This window comes from Capricornis sumatraensis, chromosome 8 (assembly GCF_032405125.1).
Source record: "Capricornis sumatraensis isolate serow.1 chromosome 8, serow.2, whole genome shotgun sequence".
Lineage (NCBI taxonomy): Eukaryota > Metazoa > Chordata > Mammalia > Artiodactyla > Bovidae > Capricornis > Capricornis sumatraensis.
Window position 1 is genome coordinate 53,585,013 of NC_091076.1, and position 18,973 is coordinate 53,603,985.

At 39.4% G+C, this 18,973-nt stretch overlaps 1 pseudogene; it reads right to left on the reverse strand.

The window, feature by feature from the left end:
• Positions 1-6,580: 6,580 nt before the first annotated feature.
• On the reverse strand, positions 6,581-7,447 carry LOC138083552 (monocyte to macrophage differentiation factor pseudogene; annotated as a pseudogene).
• Between the last annotated feature and the right edge of the window lie 11,526 nt (positions 7,448-18,973).

Sequence of the window (18,973 nt, forward strand, 5' to 3'; positions counted from 1 at the left end):
TGAAAGTGAAGTCGCTCAGTCATGCCCTACTCCTAGCGACCCCATGGACTGGAGCACACCAGGCTCCTCCATCCATGGGACCCTCCAGGCAAGAGTACTGGAGTGGGGTGCCATTGCCTTCTCCGCCAGAAGGCCCTACAGGAGTTTTATTTCAGGAACAGCCTACATTTGGCATCATAGAATGGTTGTTCCTGCATTCTCAAGAGGGCAAAACCCTGATGACATATGTTACCCTTATGTCTAATTTAATTATGCAGGGAAGAAAACATACTCACCAGTTGACTGGCTTTGATCCTCAAACTGTTCATGTTTCATTTGACAAAACTCAACAATAGCAACTTTGGCAAACTTGCTTATTACAGCAGGTTGCCCTCACTGATTTTGTGGGCATTTTAGACAATCACCCTCCTGCACATAAATTGTTATGATTTATTTCCCTAACTCCCTTTGTGTGGCCCAGAGTCATCAAGGCCACACCTATCCAAGTTGCTCCTACTTATTTTACAGATGGCTCTATCAATGGCAAAGCAGGCATTGCCAGGCATGAGGGATGAGAAACTCTAGTTATGTCCCATGCTTTGACTCAGCAGGTGGAAATAGGAGCAATAATTACAGTACTTGCTTCTAAAGATAAGACCCCTATTAATATTGTTAGTGACTCTGCCTATATCTTTGGAATTATTAAGTCTATTGAAACTGCAAAAATTAAACATGATAATTCTGAGAAAATTATTCCTCCTATTTCTCCAACTTCAAAAAAGTCATTTGTTCCTGTTCCTTTCCTTTCTTTATTACACATATTTGAGCTCACTCCCCCCTCCCCCACCTCCTGGGGCCTCTCACCCTTGGCAGTTCTCAGGCTGATCTTTTAATGATGCCCATTTTTAAACAGGCTTACTAGTCTCATCAACTTCTTCATCAATCTGCCTGCTTCCTTAGACATCATTTCAACATTACTAAATACCAAACAACAAAAATTAGCCAAGCCTGTCCTTGCTATCAACAAGTCAGTGCTTATCAACCTCCATCACCTGGAGTTAACCCTCAAGGGCTTACTCCAAATGAAATTTGGCAGATGGATGTAACCCATTTTCCTGAGTTTGGATGCCTTAACTACCTCCTTGTTTCTTTCAATACTTATTCTCATATGCTTTGGGCTTCTACTCATCCCAGTGAAACCACCATTCATGCCTAATGTCATTTATTAGCTGCTTTTGCTCATATGGGCAGTACAAAGAAACTTAAAACTGACAATGGGCCCGCTTACACCAGTAAAGCCTTCTGCTCTCTCTGGTCCTTTGGTCACTCCACAGGCATCCCATATAATCCATCTGGCCAAGCTATTGTTGAATGAGCACATTATGCTCTTAAAATTCAGCTTTTAAAACAAAACGGGGGAATAGCAGGAAAATCTCCACCTGCACATCTGCATTTAGCTCTCCTAACCTTAAATTTTTTTCACAATAAATGGCCAAAAATCAACCCCATGTGAGAAACACTATTCACATACTCCCTTAGTGTAATGCATACAGGTCTGGTGGAAGGCGCCAGAAGGTGGTCCTTGGGAAGGACCAACACCCTACTAACACGGGGAGGAGGATATGGTTGTGTCTCAACAAGTCAAAGCCCTCACTGGATACCAAGCAGGTGCATCAAGCCATACCATGAACCCTCCGTTTGTTCACAGGAGATGTGGGATCCCAGAGTGAGTGTGGTGATGGTGACATAGAAAGTCCAGAGGTTACACAAGGTGGACCCCACCAGAGCGAGATCCAGGACCACATACTCTTAAGGCACCTCCTGTGACTTGGAGACAACTGAAGAGCCTCAGTCAGAAGAGTAAATATATGCCCCTGCACACAAACAACTAAAACACCCCCGTCACCATGCTGCTGGCTATGGTGGCATTGGTCTCATGTGTGGTAACTAGGGCAGATGCTGGTTTGTATTGGGCTTATATTCCAAATCCTCCATTTAGTTCAGTTCAGTCACTCAGTCATGTCTGACTCTTTGTGATCCCATGGACTGCAGCACACCAGGCCTCCTTGTCCATCACCAACTCCCAGAGCTTACTCAAACTAATGTCCATCGAGTTGGTGATGCCATCCAACCATCTCATCTTCTGTCATCCCCTTCTCCTCCCACCTTCAATCTTTCCCTGCATCAGGGTCTTTTCTAGTGAGTCAGTTCTTCACATCAGGTGGCCAAAGTATTGGAGTTTCATCTTCAGCATCAGTCCTTCCAATGAACATTCAGGACTGATTTTTTTTTAGGGATGGATTAATTGGATCTCCTTGCAGTCCAAGGGACTCTCAAGAGTCTTTTCCAGCACAACAGTTCAAAAGCATCAATTCTTAAGCCCTCAGCTTTCTTTATAGTCCAACTCTAATATCCTTACATGACTACTGGAAAAACCATAGCTTTGACTAAACAGACCTTTGTTGTTAGAGTATTATCTTTCCTTTTTAATATGCTATCTAGGTTTATCATAGCTTTCCTTCCAAGGAGCAAGTGTCTTTTAATTTCATGGCTGCTGTCACCATCTGCAGTGATTTTGGAGCCCCCCAAAATAAAGTCTGTCACTGTTTCCATTGTTCTCCCATCTATTTGCTATGAAGTGATTGGACTGGATGCCATGATCTTAGTTTTCTGAATTTCGAGTTTTAAGCCAACTTTTTCACTCTCTTCTTTCAATTTCATCAAGAGGCTATTTATTTTCTTCTTTGCTTTCTGCCATAAGGGTGGTGTTATCAGCATATCTGAGTTTATTGATATTTCTCCTGGCAATCTTGATTTCAGCTTGTGCTTCATCCAGCCTGGCATTTCACATGATGTACTCAGCATATAAGTTAAATAAACAGGGTGACAATATGCAGTCTTGACACACTTCTTTCCCAATTTGGAATCAGTCTGTGGTTCCATGTCCAGTTCTAACTGTTGCTTCCTGACCTGCATACAGATTTCTCAAGAGGTAGGTCAGGTGGTCTGGTATTCCCATCTCTCAAAGAATTTTCCAAAGTTTATTGTGATCCACATAGACAGATTTTAAGGACTTCCCTATAGCTCAAACAGTAAAGAATCTGCCTGCAAAGCAGAAGACCAATGTTCGATCTCTCAGTCGGGAAAATCCTCTGGAGAAAGGAATGGTAGCCACTCCAGTATTCTTTCCTGGAGAATCCCATGGACAGAGGAGCCTGTAGGGCTACAGTCTGTGAGGTTGCAAAGAGTCAGACATAGCTGAGCAACTCACACACACACAGTCAAAGGCTTTGGTATAATCAATAAACAGAAGTAGGTGTTTCTCTGGAACTTTCTTGCTTTTTCAGTGATCCAGCAGATGTTGACAATTTGATCTTTGGTGCCTCTGCCTTTTCTAAATCCAGCATGAACATCTGGAAGTTCATGGTTCATGCACTGTTGAAGCCTGGCTTGGAGAATTTTGAGCATTATTTTGCTAGTGTGTGAAATGAGTGCAATTGTGCAGTAGTTTAAACATTCTCTGGCATTACCTTTCTTTGGGATTGAAATAAAAACTGACCTTTTCCAGTCCTGTGGCCACTGCTGAGTTTTCCGAATTTGCTGGCATATTGAGTGCAGCACTCTCCATTAGCTAGACCCTTAACTTGGCATCACCGACTCAATGGACATGGGTTTGGGTGGACTCTGGGAGTTGGTGATGGACAGGGAGACCTGGCGTGCTGTGGTTCATGAGATCGCAAAGAGTCAGACATGACTGAATGACTGAACTTAACTAACTTGGATTGACCCTTCCCCTTCAATTTGGACCAACAGTTCTCACTGGTTCCCTGATTCTAACAAGGCACTTCCAAATTTAACACATAAAAAAGAGCTCTATATTATTATTCTGGAGTGACCATGATAGTCCTTCAGTCAAAAAGGGTGAGACATTGCAGCCTGGCTGAGCAGAGACCAGAACCTGCCCCATGACTTGAGCACGCAGCAAACTGTGGCCTTGTTTTTGTCCTAGTAAACATGCCAAATGGACATTTTTGGGGCTGGATGTGCTCTCTGCCCTACTTCACTGCCTACCCCTGCCTCTGTCCCCATGGAAACAAAACAAGATGTTCCTGATCAACAGCAGAACTTTAACTTTACTCCCTCTCTATGGTGTGCTAATCAGACTCCCCAGAATAGCTATTCCCTAATGATCTCATGTGACTTTTGCCAATAAAAGTGCAGGCTGACAGGAGCCGTTTTATCTTCCTGCCATGGAGAGAAGGAGGGCCCTCTGACTCCCTGCTCACCAAGTTATATGTTTCTGTTTTTTCATTATGCACTCACCCTGTTTCAGGTCTTTCTTACCCACTGTGCTGGATGTGGTATAATGGGTCACCAGTAAACTGCACCAAACATTTAAGAAAAATATATAACAATTATTTAATATCTTCCAGAAGCTGAAGCAGAAGTAATACTTCTTAACCCATACTTTCAGGCCAGCATTACCCTAACACTAAAATCATTCAAAGACATTGAAAAAAAAAAAAAAAAAGTACAACTATAGATCAATATTGGAGAAGGAAATGGCAACCCATTCCAGTATACCTGCCTGGTGGAGCAGCCTGGTTGGCTATAGTCCAGGTGGTCACAAAGAGTTGGACATGTCTGAGTGAATCTGCACATAGATCAATAATGGGCTTCCAGGTGGTGCTAGTGGTAAAGAAACCACCTGCCACTGCAGGAAATGTAAGAGACCCAGGTTTGATCCCTGGTGTGGAAGACTCCCTGGAAGATGACAGGCAACCCACTCCAGTATTCTTTTTTATTTTATTTTATTTTTTTTAGCAAGTCCAAGTAGCAATTTTATTTTAGTCTACAGCACAAATTTTTACCTACACTTTAGTAGTTTTGATAGTGGTACTTTTGAGCAGACTTCAAATGAATCCACAAAAGTTAATATACTTAAAATTAAATATACACAATAAAACAAGAGGCATCCAGATGCTCAGAACCATGCAGAAGGGATGGTCTGGTTGGTGTTTTCTCTGGGTACCTTGCCTATTTGGGGTTGCAAAGAGTCGGACACCGCTGAGCAACTATCACTTTCACTTTTGCCTGTTTAAGAATTCATCAGCAAAAGGCAGTTCTTCTGTTCCTCATTCCCATATAACTTACCAAAGTCAGAGTTCTAAACATACGCACACACAAAATAAGCCCTCCTTTAAAGCTACATCAGTAGAAAATTTCAATGGACTGAATTCAATATACTGTCAAACTAACAATTTCAATGATCAAATTTATCACTAGAAAATAGGCAATATCAGCACCAGTTAAATACAAGGTTATTTATTAAAGCATCAACAGGAGATTAACCAAAAAGCAACTATGTTAATCTTAATGTAAGTCATTGAAGGAAAACCAAAAACAACATATTAAATATCACTCCACTGAGCCAGGATATAACTGATGGACAACAGACACATGAATTTGTCAAACAGTGCTTTAAATACTTTTCTATGATAAAAAGTGTATCAGGAGATGCAAAGGAAAGGTAGAAATGTGAATTTATCCATTTAGTTCCACAACTTAAAATGACTATCAAACCAATAATATAAAGCTAAGTGACAATAACTTAACCACTGGGCACCAGACAGGCATAACCACTATTCACTGTAACTCATAGCACTCTTCAGAAGTGTTTGGTGGATGCCCAAGCCAGAAATCCTGTCTTAATACAGACTGGATAAACATCCTCTATGGGAAAATACCCTGAATAAGACATAGCAAAGGGCATAGAGAAAAAAATCAATCTTTTGAAAAAATTAGTGATATCAAAATACGTTTCTATTGCTGGGAAACCAAGCTAGGTCAAATATATGGCCCAAAGCAGCATGGAATTCAGAGTCAGAGGTTGGCAGGAAAGTTTTGGAAAACTTCAAGTTTTTAAAAATTGGCAATTTCTCCATGCCTAATAAAATTATCAGAGAAGAGGTATAATGTTTTCATTTCTGGAATATTGACAGATTGCTGCAAAAATTCACATGAATGAAGAAACGCAGAAATGCACTTCAATGAAGTGTTTTTTTTTTTTTTTTAATTTATAAAAAACTAAAGTTCCTATTTAAAAAATAACCATGCATACTCAAGGTGAAGCATGATAAAAAGTAATATAAATTCTGTCAATGATTCTTTATACAGCTAGTGGGAAAGTGATAAAAATCATTTTCTCTTAAAAAGGAAGTTTTGTTATTGCACTGACTTTTACAACCTGATCTAGTAATTTAGAAATATCATGTAGTAAAATCTGTAAAATTAAAATACAAAATTCTTGTTTGTAAACTTCAGTTGGCCAAGTCTCTCCAGAGTCCTTCATGATAGTGAAATGGATTGAATAGCTAAGTTGCTACCTTATTTACTTGCTGTGAGGGGGAAAATTCCAGAACACAGCTTTCATACTTTCACAGTAATTATATTCAAAAGATAAAAAGAAAGGCAGTACAGCTGTATTCTTTCCTTTGTGCAATTTTCAGCTCTTATCCCACTCCTGAGTGCCATAATTGAAATAATACTAGTTTGGAGACCAGTTGAGGATTGGCCATAAATGTCACACAAAGTCAGAATTTCAGTAAAGATATTTCCAAATGGCATAGTAATGCACTGCAGCTGCCATAGCCATGAACAGGTGCCAGATGGCACGGGGAAATGGAATGATGCCATCACTGTTGAAGAACACAACTCCCAGGCAAAGGATTAGACCCCACAGGCAAGTTTGTGAAGTCCATTAGTGTTGTCCATTGATGTTACCACCAAGGCTGGAGAAAACCCCATCATGGGATAGATAAAGAGCTCAACCACCTTATACCTGCCAAACTGAGTGACCAATGGTGATGCATCTTGTTCTTAGTGTTTTGTACTCAAAATTCACCAGGAAGTAATCATATCTGGGAACTGGGGAAGAATGTGAGTTTGGTTTACATCAGAAGGCTTTTCATGGTAGAGAAATACATAAATGGTTCCTCCAGCTGCCATGAGCCAGATAAACCAATGCATATGAGATGCCAGGGATCCAAGTTCATGGAGATTTACCCATGGAGTTTAAGATGCAATGAAGAAATAGATAACCATTCTATCACAAATGTGAAAGCAATGCTCCACTGTCCTTAAGTTGCTCTTTTCCCATGACTTGATGTGAAATCTGTGGAAAAGATGAAGAAGGCACAGAGGCCCATTCTGTAAATCCAAGCTGTTATCTTTCCCAGCAGTCATCAGATAGCTGGTGAAGGAGGATACTGCCCACAGTGGCTGGAGCAATGAAGAATGCATGTCTGTAACAGTCAGAAACATGTTTGTAACCTGTTGGCTTGTAGCGGCCTTTGGGTGAGCCATGAACTGCTGGAATCAATTCTGGAACCTCATTGATCCTCCTCTCCTCCTCCGGGGCGAGGAGTTGCATTTCACCAGCACCAACGGCTGGGCAGGTGGTCCTCATGAGCTGGGGTTGCTCCGGAGGCTGCTGTGTGCCTCAGGGACCACTCAACGGTGCAGGGGCAGAGTGGGGTAGGCTGGGGAATCGAGACAGGGCCAGAGCTAGATGAGGCGCCCTACTCCAGTATTCTTGCCTGGAGAATCGTATGGACAGAGGAGCCTGGTGGACTACACTCAATAGGGTCACAAAGAGTTGTACATGACTGAAGAAAAGCTATGACAAATCTAAAGAGCATATTAAAAAGCAGAGACATTGCTTTGCTAACAAAGTTTTGTCTTGTCAAAGCTATGGTTTTTCAAGTAGTCATGTATGGATGTGAAAGTTGCACTGTAAAGAAAGCTGATCACTGAAGAATTGATGCTTTGAACTGTGGTGTTGGAGAAGATTCTTGAGAGTCCCTTGGACTGCAAGGAGATCCAACTAGTCAATCCTAAAGGAAATCAGTCCTGAATATTCATTGGAAGGACTGATGCTGAAGCTGAATCTCCAATACTTTGGCCACTTGGTGGGAATAACTGACTCACTGGAAAAGACCCTGATGTTGGGAAAGGTTGAAGGAAGGAGGAGTAGGAGATGACAGAGGATGAGATGGTTGGATGGCATTGATGGACATGAGTTTGAGCAAGCTTTGGTATGTGGTGATGGACATGAAAGTCCGGAGTGCTGCAGTCCATGGGGTCACAAAGAGTCAGTCATGACTCTGCAACTGAACTGAAGAAGTGACTTAGCACACACATGCATAGACCAAAATATCTCATGAACATACATGCAAAAACTCTAAGCAACATATTAACAAGTCAAATCCAGCAATGTTCCAAAAGATTATTTACCACAACAAAGTGAGATTTATTCAAGTTATGCAAGGCTGGCTCAACATGAGAAAGTCAATTAATGTAATCCATCATATCAGACTAAGGAATAAAAATCAAGTAATTACAACAGATGCAGAACAAGTAGTTTAGAAAATTCTCCACCTTTTATGACAAAGAACTTTAAGCAGATTATGAATTGAAGGAGTTTTCTCAACCTGATAAAGAACATCTACATGAAAACCCTTGGCTACCATCATACTTAATGTTGAGAATTGATAAGTTTATTAATAAGATCTGAACAAGGCAGGACTATCCACTCTCATCACTTCATTACTATACTAGAAGTTCTAGCAATGCTATGACACAAGAAAAGGAAATAAAAGTGTACAAATTTAAGAGGAATAAATACAACTGCATTATTGCAAATACAATATGACTATTTCTTGTAAAAATCCAAAAAGAATTTTTGAAAATTGAGAAATTAGTTAAGTATTTATAGAAAGATTGCAGAATACAAGTTTAATATACAAAACTCAATCAGCAGCAACAAAGAAGTAGAATTAAATATTTAAGCCATCCAAAAAGATTTCTTATAAAGTCTAATGCCAGGGCTGCAAGGGAACTGGAACACTCACATGTCATTGTGATGTTGAAAATTTGTGCTGTCCTTTGGAAAATCAAGCTCTATGAAACCACTCATGCTCTTTGATCTGGTAATCCCACCCCTGGGAACTTGTCCTAGGAAGATAATTACAAAGAAGGAAAAAGCTTTATGCATTAATGTTGGGACCTAACCTGAGCCATGACAGGCTCAACAGGCCACACTAGGCCTAAGCCTCAGGTTCTTGTAAGCATGAGTCAAAATTCTAGGAAGCCCCACCCTAGGTGAGTTCCAATGGCGCCAAACCAGATTAAAACCTGAGTCATGATTCTGGGGAACCACACCCTGGGAAAGTCCCCAATGGCGCCAAACCTGAGCCAATCCTGATAGGGATGCGGGGTTTGGAAATGGCTCAGCCAATCATTACTTGAAAGCTGTACTAAGAACTGCCTGTATAAAAGCAGCTGTGAGTCAGAGCTCAGAGCTCTTTTGTCAAGACTCCACTGCTCTGGATGAGACTAGAGCCCTAGCTTGAGCTAGCAATAAACCCCTTTATGCTTTTGCATTGCTGTGGATGTCTTATTCTCTCAGTTTTGGGGACTCGGACACTGGGCACAACAATTAAAACATTCAAAACACAGAAAAATTGGGAGTTCCCTAAATGACCAATAATAGGAAAATAGTCAAATAAAATATGATCTACTGATGGATGGAATTTTATGTCATCATTTAAAAGAATAGGAAAGACTGTAATACAAGGAGAGTATTTGCAATATTTTTTTAAAGAAGAAAAAAAATTAAAAAATAAAATGAAAGGCAAAATAACATTTATATTAGTAGTATCCTAAAAACTGAGATACTTTGGTGTAAATCTAAAATATATATGTCCAAGATCTATATGAGAAAATTATAAAATTGATGGAAGAACTAAAAGACCTGCATAAATAAGATGTTTTCCATGCAAAACCTCAATTTGTCAATGAATCAGTCCTTCCCAAATTAAACCAGAGATTCAATGTGAATCAAATAAAAATTTCACTAACTGACTTTGTGGATATTGATAAATTAATTCCAGAGTGTATATGTAGAGGCAAGGACAGAATAGTTGATACAATATTGGAGGAGAGAAGCAAAGTGGAAAGACTGGCACTATAAACCTTCAAGGTTTACTATAAAGGTGTAACTAACAATCAGTACAGTTTGTAGTAATCAGGACAATGTAATATTGGTGAAAGAATAAGCAAATATACCTATGACAGAGAGTAGAGAGCTCAGAAATAGATTCCCATAAGTATACTGTGAGAGACACTCAGAGGGCCCAAACAAAACCTTGCATACTCCAGGGCCCAGAGACCCCACAGAGACTGAGCCAGACCTGCCTTTGAATGTTTGAGTGTGTCATGGAGAGGCATGTGTCAGCAGTGGCCTGGCATGGGGACAGTGGCTCTGGCTGCAGAGGACCTGGGGCACACATTGTGTGGAATAAGCCCTCTTGGAGGAGGTTGCCATTAGCCCCACCATAGAGCTACTGAGCAGATGACCCACAAACTGCAGAACAGTTATAGCAAAGAAATTTTCGCATTGTTAAAAAAGTTCTAGGATCCCAAACAGATTTACCAACCTGGAAATCTGGCAAAAGGAACACAGAATTTGACTTTGAAGGCCAGTGAGATTTGAACTTCCGCAGAACTTCCACAAGACTGGGGAAACAGATTCTTGGAGGCCAAAAACAAAACCTTAGGTGCAGCAGGAAAAAGGAGCAGTGTCCCCACAAGAGACTGAACCAGATTTCCCTGTGAGTGTCCAGGAGTCTCCAGCAGAGGCAAGAATTGACAGCAGCCTGCTGCAGGGTTGGAGTACTAAATACGACAGTGCACGCATAAGCCCTTGTGAAGGAGGTCTCTTACTGTGACTCCCCACACCATAGTTCGGCCTCAGGCCAAATAACAGGAAGAGAACACAGCACACTCATCAACAGAAAATTGGATTAAAGATTTACTGCCCATGGCCCTGCCCATGAGAATAAGACCCAGGACAAGAGACAGTCTCTTCCATCAAGAAGCTTCCACATGCCTCTTATCCTTATCCATCAGAAGGCAGATAGAAGGAATTAAAATCACAATTCCAGAAAACTAACCAAACTGATCACATGGACCACAGCCTTGTCTAACTCAATGAAACTATGAGCCATGCCTTATAGTGTCAACCAAGAAGGATGGGACATGGTGGAGAGTTCCTACAAAACATGGTCCACTGGAGGAGGGAATGGCAAACCACTTCAGTGTTCTTTTCTTAAGAACCCCATGAACAGTATGAAAACGCAAAAAGATATGACATTGAAAGATGAAATCCTCCAAGTTGAAAGGTGACCAATAAGCTACTGGAGACGAGTGGAAAAATAACTCCAGAAACAATGAAAAGATGAAGCCAAAACGAAAACAAAACCTAAATATGGATGTGAATGGTGATTGGAGTAAAGGTTGATGCTGTAAAGAACAATATTGTATACTCCAACCTGGAATGTTAGGTCCATGAATCAAGGTAAATTGGAAGTGGTCAAACAGGAGATAGTAAGAGTGAGCATTGGCCTTTTAGGAATCAGTGAAGTAGAATGAACCAGAATGGGCAAATTTAATTCAGATGACCACTATATCTGCTACTGTGGGCAAGAATCACATAGAAGAAATAGAGTAGCCCTCATAGTCAGCAAAAGAGTCCAAAATACAGTACTTGAGTGCAAACTCAAAAATGACAGAATGATCTCTGTTCATTTCCAAGGAAAACCATTCAATATCACAGTAATCCAAGTCTATGCCTTAACCACTTATGCCAAAGAAGCTGAAGTTGAATGGTTCTATGATGACCTAGAAGATCTTCTAGAACTAACATCTAAAAAAGATGTCCTTTTCCTCATAGGGGACTGGAATGCAAAAGTAGGAAGTCAAGAGTTAACCAGAGTAACAGGAAAGTTTGGCCTCAGAGTACAAAATGAGGCAGGACTAAAGCTATCAGAGTTTTCCCAAGGGAACATATTTGTCATAGCAAACACCTTCTTCCAACAATACAAGTGATAACTCGACACAAGGACATCACCAAATGATCAATACTGAAATCAGATTGATCATATTTTTTGCAGCCAAAGATTGACAAGCTCTACACAGTCAGCAAAAACAAGACAGGAGCTGACTGTCAGTCAGATCCTGAAATCCTTATTCAAAAATTCAGACTTAATTGAAGAAAGTAGGGAAAACCACTAGACCACTCAGGTATGACCTAAATCAAATCCCTTATGATTGTACAGTAGAAGTGACAAATAGATTCAAAGGATTATCTCTGATAGACAGAGTCCCTGAAGAACTTTGAACACAGATTTTTGATGTTGTACAGGAGGCAGTGATCAAGACCATTTCCAAGAAAAAGAAATGGGAAAATGAAAAATGGTTGTCTGAGGAGGCCTTACAAACAGCTGAGAAGAGAAGAAAAGCTAAAGGCAAAGGAGAAAAGAAAAGATACACCCATTAGGGTGCAGAGTTCCCAAGTATAGCCAGGAGGGATAAGAAAGCCTTCCTCAGTGATCAATGCAAAGAAATAAAGGAAAACAATAGAATGGGATAGACTAAAGGTCTCTTCAAGAAAATTAGAGATATCAAGGGAACATTTCATGCAATGATGGGCACAATGAAGGACATAAATTGTATGTACCTAAAACAAGCAGAAGATATTAACAAGAGGTGGCAAGATGACACAGAACTTTGCAAAAAAATATCTTCCTAACCCAGATAAGTGATCACTCACCTAGAACCAGACATTCTGGAATGCAAAATCCAGTGGTCCTTAGGAAACATCACTACAAACAAAGTTCATGGAGGTGATGGAATTCTGGTTGAGCTATTTCAAAACCTAAAAGATGATGCTGTGAAAGTGTTGTACTCAATATGTCAGCAAATTTGGGAAAGTCAGCAATGGCCACAGGACTGGAAAAGGTCAGTTTTCATTCCAATCCCAAAGAAAGGCAATGGCAAAGAATTTTCAAACTATCACACAGCTGCACTGATCTCAATCACTAGCAAAGCAATGCTCAAAATTCTCCAAGTTAGGCCTCAACACTACGGGAATTGAGAATTTCCAGATGTTCAAAATGATTTAGCAAAGGCAGAAGAACCAGACATCAAATTGCCAACATCCTTTGGACCATAGGAAAGGCAAGAGAATTCAAGAAAAAAAAAATCTACTTCTGCTTTACTGACTATGCTAAAGCATTTGACTGTGTGGATCATAACTTACTGTGGAAAATTATTCAAGAAATGGGAATACCAGACCACCCTACATGCCTCCTAAGAAATCTATATTCAGGTCCAGAAGCCACAGTTAGAATCGGACATGGATCAACAGACTTGTTCCAAATTGGGAAAGGACTATGTCAAGGCTGTATATTGTCATCCTGCTTATTTAACTTCTGTGTAGAATAACTACATCACGTGAAATTCTGGGCTGAATGAAGCACAACCTGGAATCAGAAATATCAATAATCTCAGATATGCAGATGACACCACCATTATGGCAGAAAATGAAGAGGAACTAAGGAGCCTCTTGATGAAAGTGAAAGAAGAGAGTGAAAAAGCTGGCTTAAAATTCAACATTAAAAAAACTAAGATTGTGGCATCAGTCCCATTTCTACATGCAAATAGATGGTGGAACAATGGAAACAGTGACAGACTTCATTTTCTTGGGCTCAAAAATCACTGCAGGTTGTGACTGCTGCCATAAAATTAAAAGACACTTGCTCCTTGGAAGAAAAGCTATGACCAACCTAGACAGCATGTTAAAAAGTGAATGTTAAACATTTCTTTACTGACAAACTTCCATACAGACAAGGATATCTTTTTTTTTTTTTTTCCATTTCTCATGTATGAATGTGAGACCATAAAGAAAGGAAGTTGAGCACTTTATAATTGGTGTTTTTGAACTATGATGTTGGAGAGGATTCTTGGAGTCCTTTGGACTGCAAGGAGATCAAGCCAGTCGATCCTAAAGGAAATTGGTCTTGAATATTCACTGGAAGGACTGAGGCTGAAGCTGAAGCTCCAATACTTTGGCCACCTAAGGAGAACTGACTCATTGGAAAAGACCCTAATGCTGGGAAAAATTGAAGGCAGGAAGAGGTGTATGACAGAGGATGAGATGGTTGGATGGCATCACCGACTCAATGGATGTAATTTTGAGCAAGCTCCAGGTGTTGGTGATGCATAGGGAAGCCTGGCATGCTGCATTCTATGGGGTTCCAAAGAGTTTCACATAGCCGAGTAACTGAATTGAACTAAACTGAAATGTAATTTGACAATGGAGCAAAGTTATACATTTGAGCAAAGTTAGTCTTTTCAATAAATGGTGCTGGCTGAAGTAACTAGATATCTCTATACAAATAAATAGAGGAAAATGATGCATAGTCATTATACTCTTAACAAAAATTACTCAAATTAGATTATTAACATAATATAAAATACAAGTATAAAAATCCTAGTAGATAACACTAGAGTAAATTCTTATGACCTTTCCTATGATTGTGACTGTTCAGATGCAATACCAAACCACAGTCCATGAAAGAAATAACTGATAAGCATACTTTATTAAAACTGAAAACTTTTATTCTTCAGAAAATGCTATGAAGAGAATAAGATAAGCCACAGGGTGGTAGAAAAAAATTGCAAAAGATATATCAGATGAAGATTGTTACTGGATACAAAGTACACAAACATTCAACAATAAGGAAACAGATAAGCTGATTTAAAGATGTACAAAACATCTGAGTAGATATCTCATCAAAGAAGATAGGCAGATGGTAAATAAGCATATGAAAATACGTTTTATATCATTTCATTATGGAAAAGGAAAATAAAACAATATTGAGTATCACACACTTATTAGAATGGCCAAAATTCAAATCTTTGACAATGCTGAATAATGGTGAGGATGTGGAAATTCCATTTATTCCAGATGAGAATGCAAAATTGTAGAGCTCCTTTGGAAGACAGACTGCCAGATTCTTACAAAGAGAAACACACTCGTACTGTAGAAGAGAATCCAATAACTGTGCTCAAATATATGAAAAATTTATGTCTACACAAAACCTGCACATAGATATTTATAGCAGCTTCATTTACAATTGTCAAAACTTGGAAACAACTAAGATATAATCGGAGAAGACACTGGTAACCCATTCCAGTACTCTTGCCTAGAAAAATCCCATGGATGGAGGAGCCTGGTAGGCTGCAGTCCTTGGGGAAGTGAACAGTCGGACACGACTAAGCGACTTCACTTTCGCTTTTCACTTTCATGCATTGGAGAAGGAAATGGCAACCCACTCCAGTGTTCTTGCCTCGAGAATCCCAGGGATGGTGGAGCCTGGTGGGCTGCCGTCTATGGGTTCGCAGAGTCGGACACGACTGAAACGGCTTAGCAGCAGCAGCAAGATATAATAGGTTGCTTTAATAGGAGAATGGATAGATTGATTGTGGTACATCCAGGCAATGGAATATTATTCAGTGCTCTCTATAAATGCCCTACCAAGCCATGATAATATAGAGAGGAAACTTAAATACATATTATTAAAAGAAGCCAATCAGAAAAGTTATGTACTGTGAGTCCAACCAAATGACAATTTGGAAGAGGTAAACCTATGGAGACAATAAAAAGATCAGGTGTTTCCAATAGTTGCTAGGAAGTGGAGAGGGATATATTATCAGAATACAGAGTCAGTAAGAATGTTCTGTATGACACTACAATGGTCATTATATATGTGTGCAAAATCATAGAATATATAACACAAAGAGTTAATCATAATGCAAATTATCAACTTTGGGTAATAATGTAAGCTTACTGATTGTAACAAATATATCTCTATAGTGTGGGATATTGATAGGAAGGAGTCTTGTTGATGGACTTCTCAGGATATATGAAAACTCTCAATATATTTTGTTTAATTTCACTGCAAACCTAAAATTCCACTTAGTATAGATTGTATATGGGCTTCCCAGGTGACAATTAGTGGTAAAGAACCTGCATGAAAACATAAGAGACGCAGGTTCTATCCTTGGGTTGAGAATATCCCTTGGGGGAGGGCATGGCAACTCATTCCAGTATTTATGTCTAGAGAATACCATGGGCAGAGGAGCCTGGCAGGCTGTAGCCCATAGGTTTGCAAAGAGTGTGACATGACTGAAGTGATTTAGCTTGCACATATGTGTGTGTGTGTGTGTGTGTGTGTGCGTGTGTGTGTGTGTATGCCTGTTAAATTGGAGAAGCCAAGATAAATAACTAAAAGGGTTTAAGGTAAAAAAAAAAATAGAAAAATACCAAGGCATGAATACACTCACATATACTCACACATTGAATATTGACTTCTGATGTCCCTTAGGAGTACATGCATGCTTGCTCAGTCTCAGTTGTTTGACTCTTTGAAACGTTATGAACTGTAGCCTGCCTGGCCTCTCTGTCCAAGGGATTCTCCAGGCAAGAATACAGGAGTCAGTTGCCACTTCATCTTCCAAGAGATCTTCCTGATCCAGTGATTGAACCTGTGTCTTCTACATTGGCAGGCAGATTGTTTACCACTGAGACACATGGGAAGCCGCTCCCTTAAGAAAAGAGCAATTTAAATAAAGCTGAGAAATGTAGCCTATGCTGCACAAGAATGGTTTTATGTATTGGCTTGTTAACTTTGAAATATGTCTCTTTACCCCTTAGCCCAAGGTATAAAATCTATAGAATTGGGTAATGCCTTCACTTGAGATTTGTTTACAGGTTCTGCATATGAGCCTTTGTCACTCTACTTAGGTTCCGTCAGCCATAAACTTTCCAATCAGAAAATCCTCTTCATTTCTGAATATGAAACTACTGCAAGGCAAGCTATGGGCAGTTTGAGATTTGTTATTCAATTTTCTCCAGACCAAAAAACGTGCTGTAGCGCTTAGACTTCAGCCATGTATTAGCAATCTACAGTTTCTCCCTTTGAGGGCTGACAGCTTCAGTGAGAGAAAATAGGATTTTGAAAGCTGTGGGAATTCAATCATCAACAATGCTCTCATGGGCTCTCTTCCAATGTATTGGGTCTGAGTAAAAGAAATGTTACTTTTGGAAGTTTGCATTGCTATTGAGCCAAAGAAAAATCAGAAACAAAAATTAAAAATCAAGCACAGCATATTTTTATAATCTACCTGTGTTCCATCTTAGCCATCATGCATTTTCTTATTTGTTCATTTGTTTACTTCACTGTCAGATGCAAGACTCTGTGTGTGTATATCATAAATGTTGAGATATTTTAATGTTAGAAGTTACTAAACACAAAATATAAATATAACTAGATCACTCATTTCCTTCTTTTATTTTCAGAAGGTACACAAAGCAGATAAAAAAAAAAACTTCTTCATGCATAAACAGATGTGAGAACAAATATGGGATTTTTCTATTGAGACAGGCAGTAACAGAGTTTCTATCATATCAGTTCAGTTCAGTTCAGTCACTCCATTGTGGCTGACTCCCTATGGTCCCATTGACTGCAGTTTACCAAGCCTCCTTGTCCATCACCAACTCCCAGAGCTTTCTCAAACTTATATCTATCAAGTTGGGGATGCCATCCAACCATCCCATCCTTTGTCGTTCCCTCCTCCTAATACTGTCAAACTTTCCCATCATCAGGGTCTTTTGCCATGAGTCAGTTCTTCCCATCTTTGGTGGCCAAAGTATTGGAGTTTCAGCTTCAGCATCAGTCCTTCTAATGAATACTCAAGACTGATCTCCTTTAGGATGGACTGGTTGGATCTCTTTGCAGTCCAAGGAACTCTCAAGAGTCTTCTCCAATGCCACAGATCAAAAGCATCAGTTCTGCACTCAGCTTTCTTTATAGCCCAATTCTCACATCTGTACATGACTACTAGAAAAACCATAACTTTGACTAGATGGAATTTTGTTGGCAATGTCTCTGCTTTTTTAATATACTGTCTAGGATGGTCAAAACTTTTATTCGCCCCCTACCCTCTCCCCCTGCTAAATAAAATCTATCACTGCAGTGATTTTGGAACCCTCCCCAAAATAAAGTATGTCACTGTTTCTTCAAATTTTCTAATGATTAGGAATGTGAAAGTGAAAGTAATTCAGTTGTGTCTGACTCTTAGTGACCCCATGGTCTACACAGTCCATGAAATTCTCCAGGCCAAAATACTAAAAAGAGGTCGCCTTTCCCTTCTCTAGGGAATCTTCTCAACCCAGGGATTGAAGCCAGGTCTCCCACATTGCAGGTCAAAGCCACAAGGGAAGCTCAATGATTAAGGATACTAAGCAATTTTTCATGTGGCTATTTCCCATTTGCCTGTCTTTTTCAGAAGAAAGCTTGCCCTGGCCTTCTTCCATTTTAATAGATTTTTTTTTCACCAGTTAAATGAGTTCTTTGTATATTTAGTGCAAAAATATCTTATGAGAAATACTGTTTGGAAGTATTTTCACTGATTCAGTAGGTTGTCTTTGATTTTTTTTTTTTTAATAGTTTCCTTAGCTATGCAGAAATCTCTTTTCAGTTTAGAATTGTTTCACTTGTTTATTTATTTTTTTTCTTTTCTTCCCCTTACCTGAGGAGACAAATTCAAAAATATCACTAAGACGGATATCTTACTCCAGTTTTATTTTTCTTACTCAAGATTGCTTTGGCTTTTTGGGTTCTTTATGTCTCCATACAACTTTAAGAATTTTTATTCTAGTTCTGTGAAAATTGTCACTGGTAATTTGATACAAATTGCACTGGCTCTGTAGATTGTCTTAGGTAGTACAGTCATTAGGGCAGTATTGATTCTTCTAATCCAAGGACATAGTATATTTTGCAGTTGTTTGTGTCATCTTTAATTTCTGTCATCAGCATCTTAAACTTTTTGGGGTAGAAGTAATCTTAGGAACATCTACTTTTAGCTATCTTATTCTTTTCAGTGAGGTGGTAAATAGGATGGCTTCCTTAATTTATCTTTATCTTTCATTACTAGTATATATAAGTGAAACAGATTTCTTGTATTAATTTTGTACTCTGCAATACTACCAAATTCACTGTTGAATTCTATTAATTTTCGGGTATCA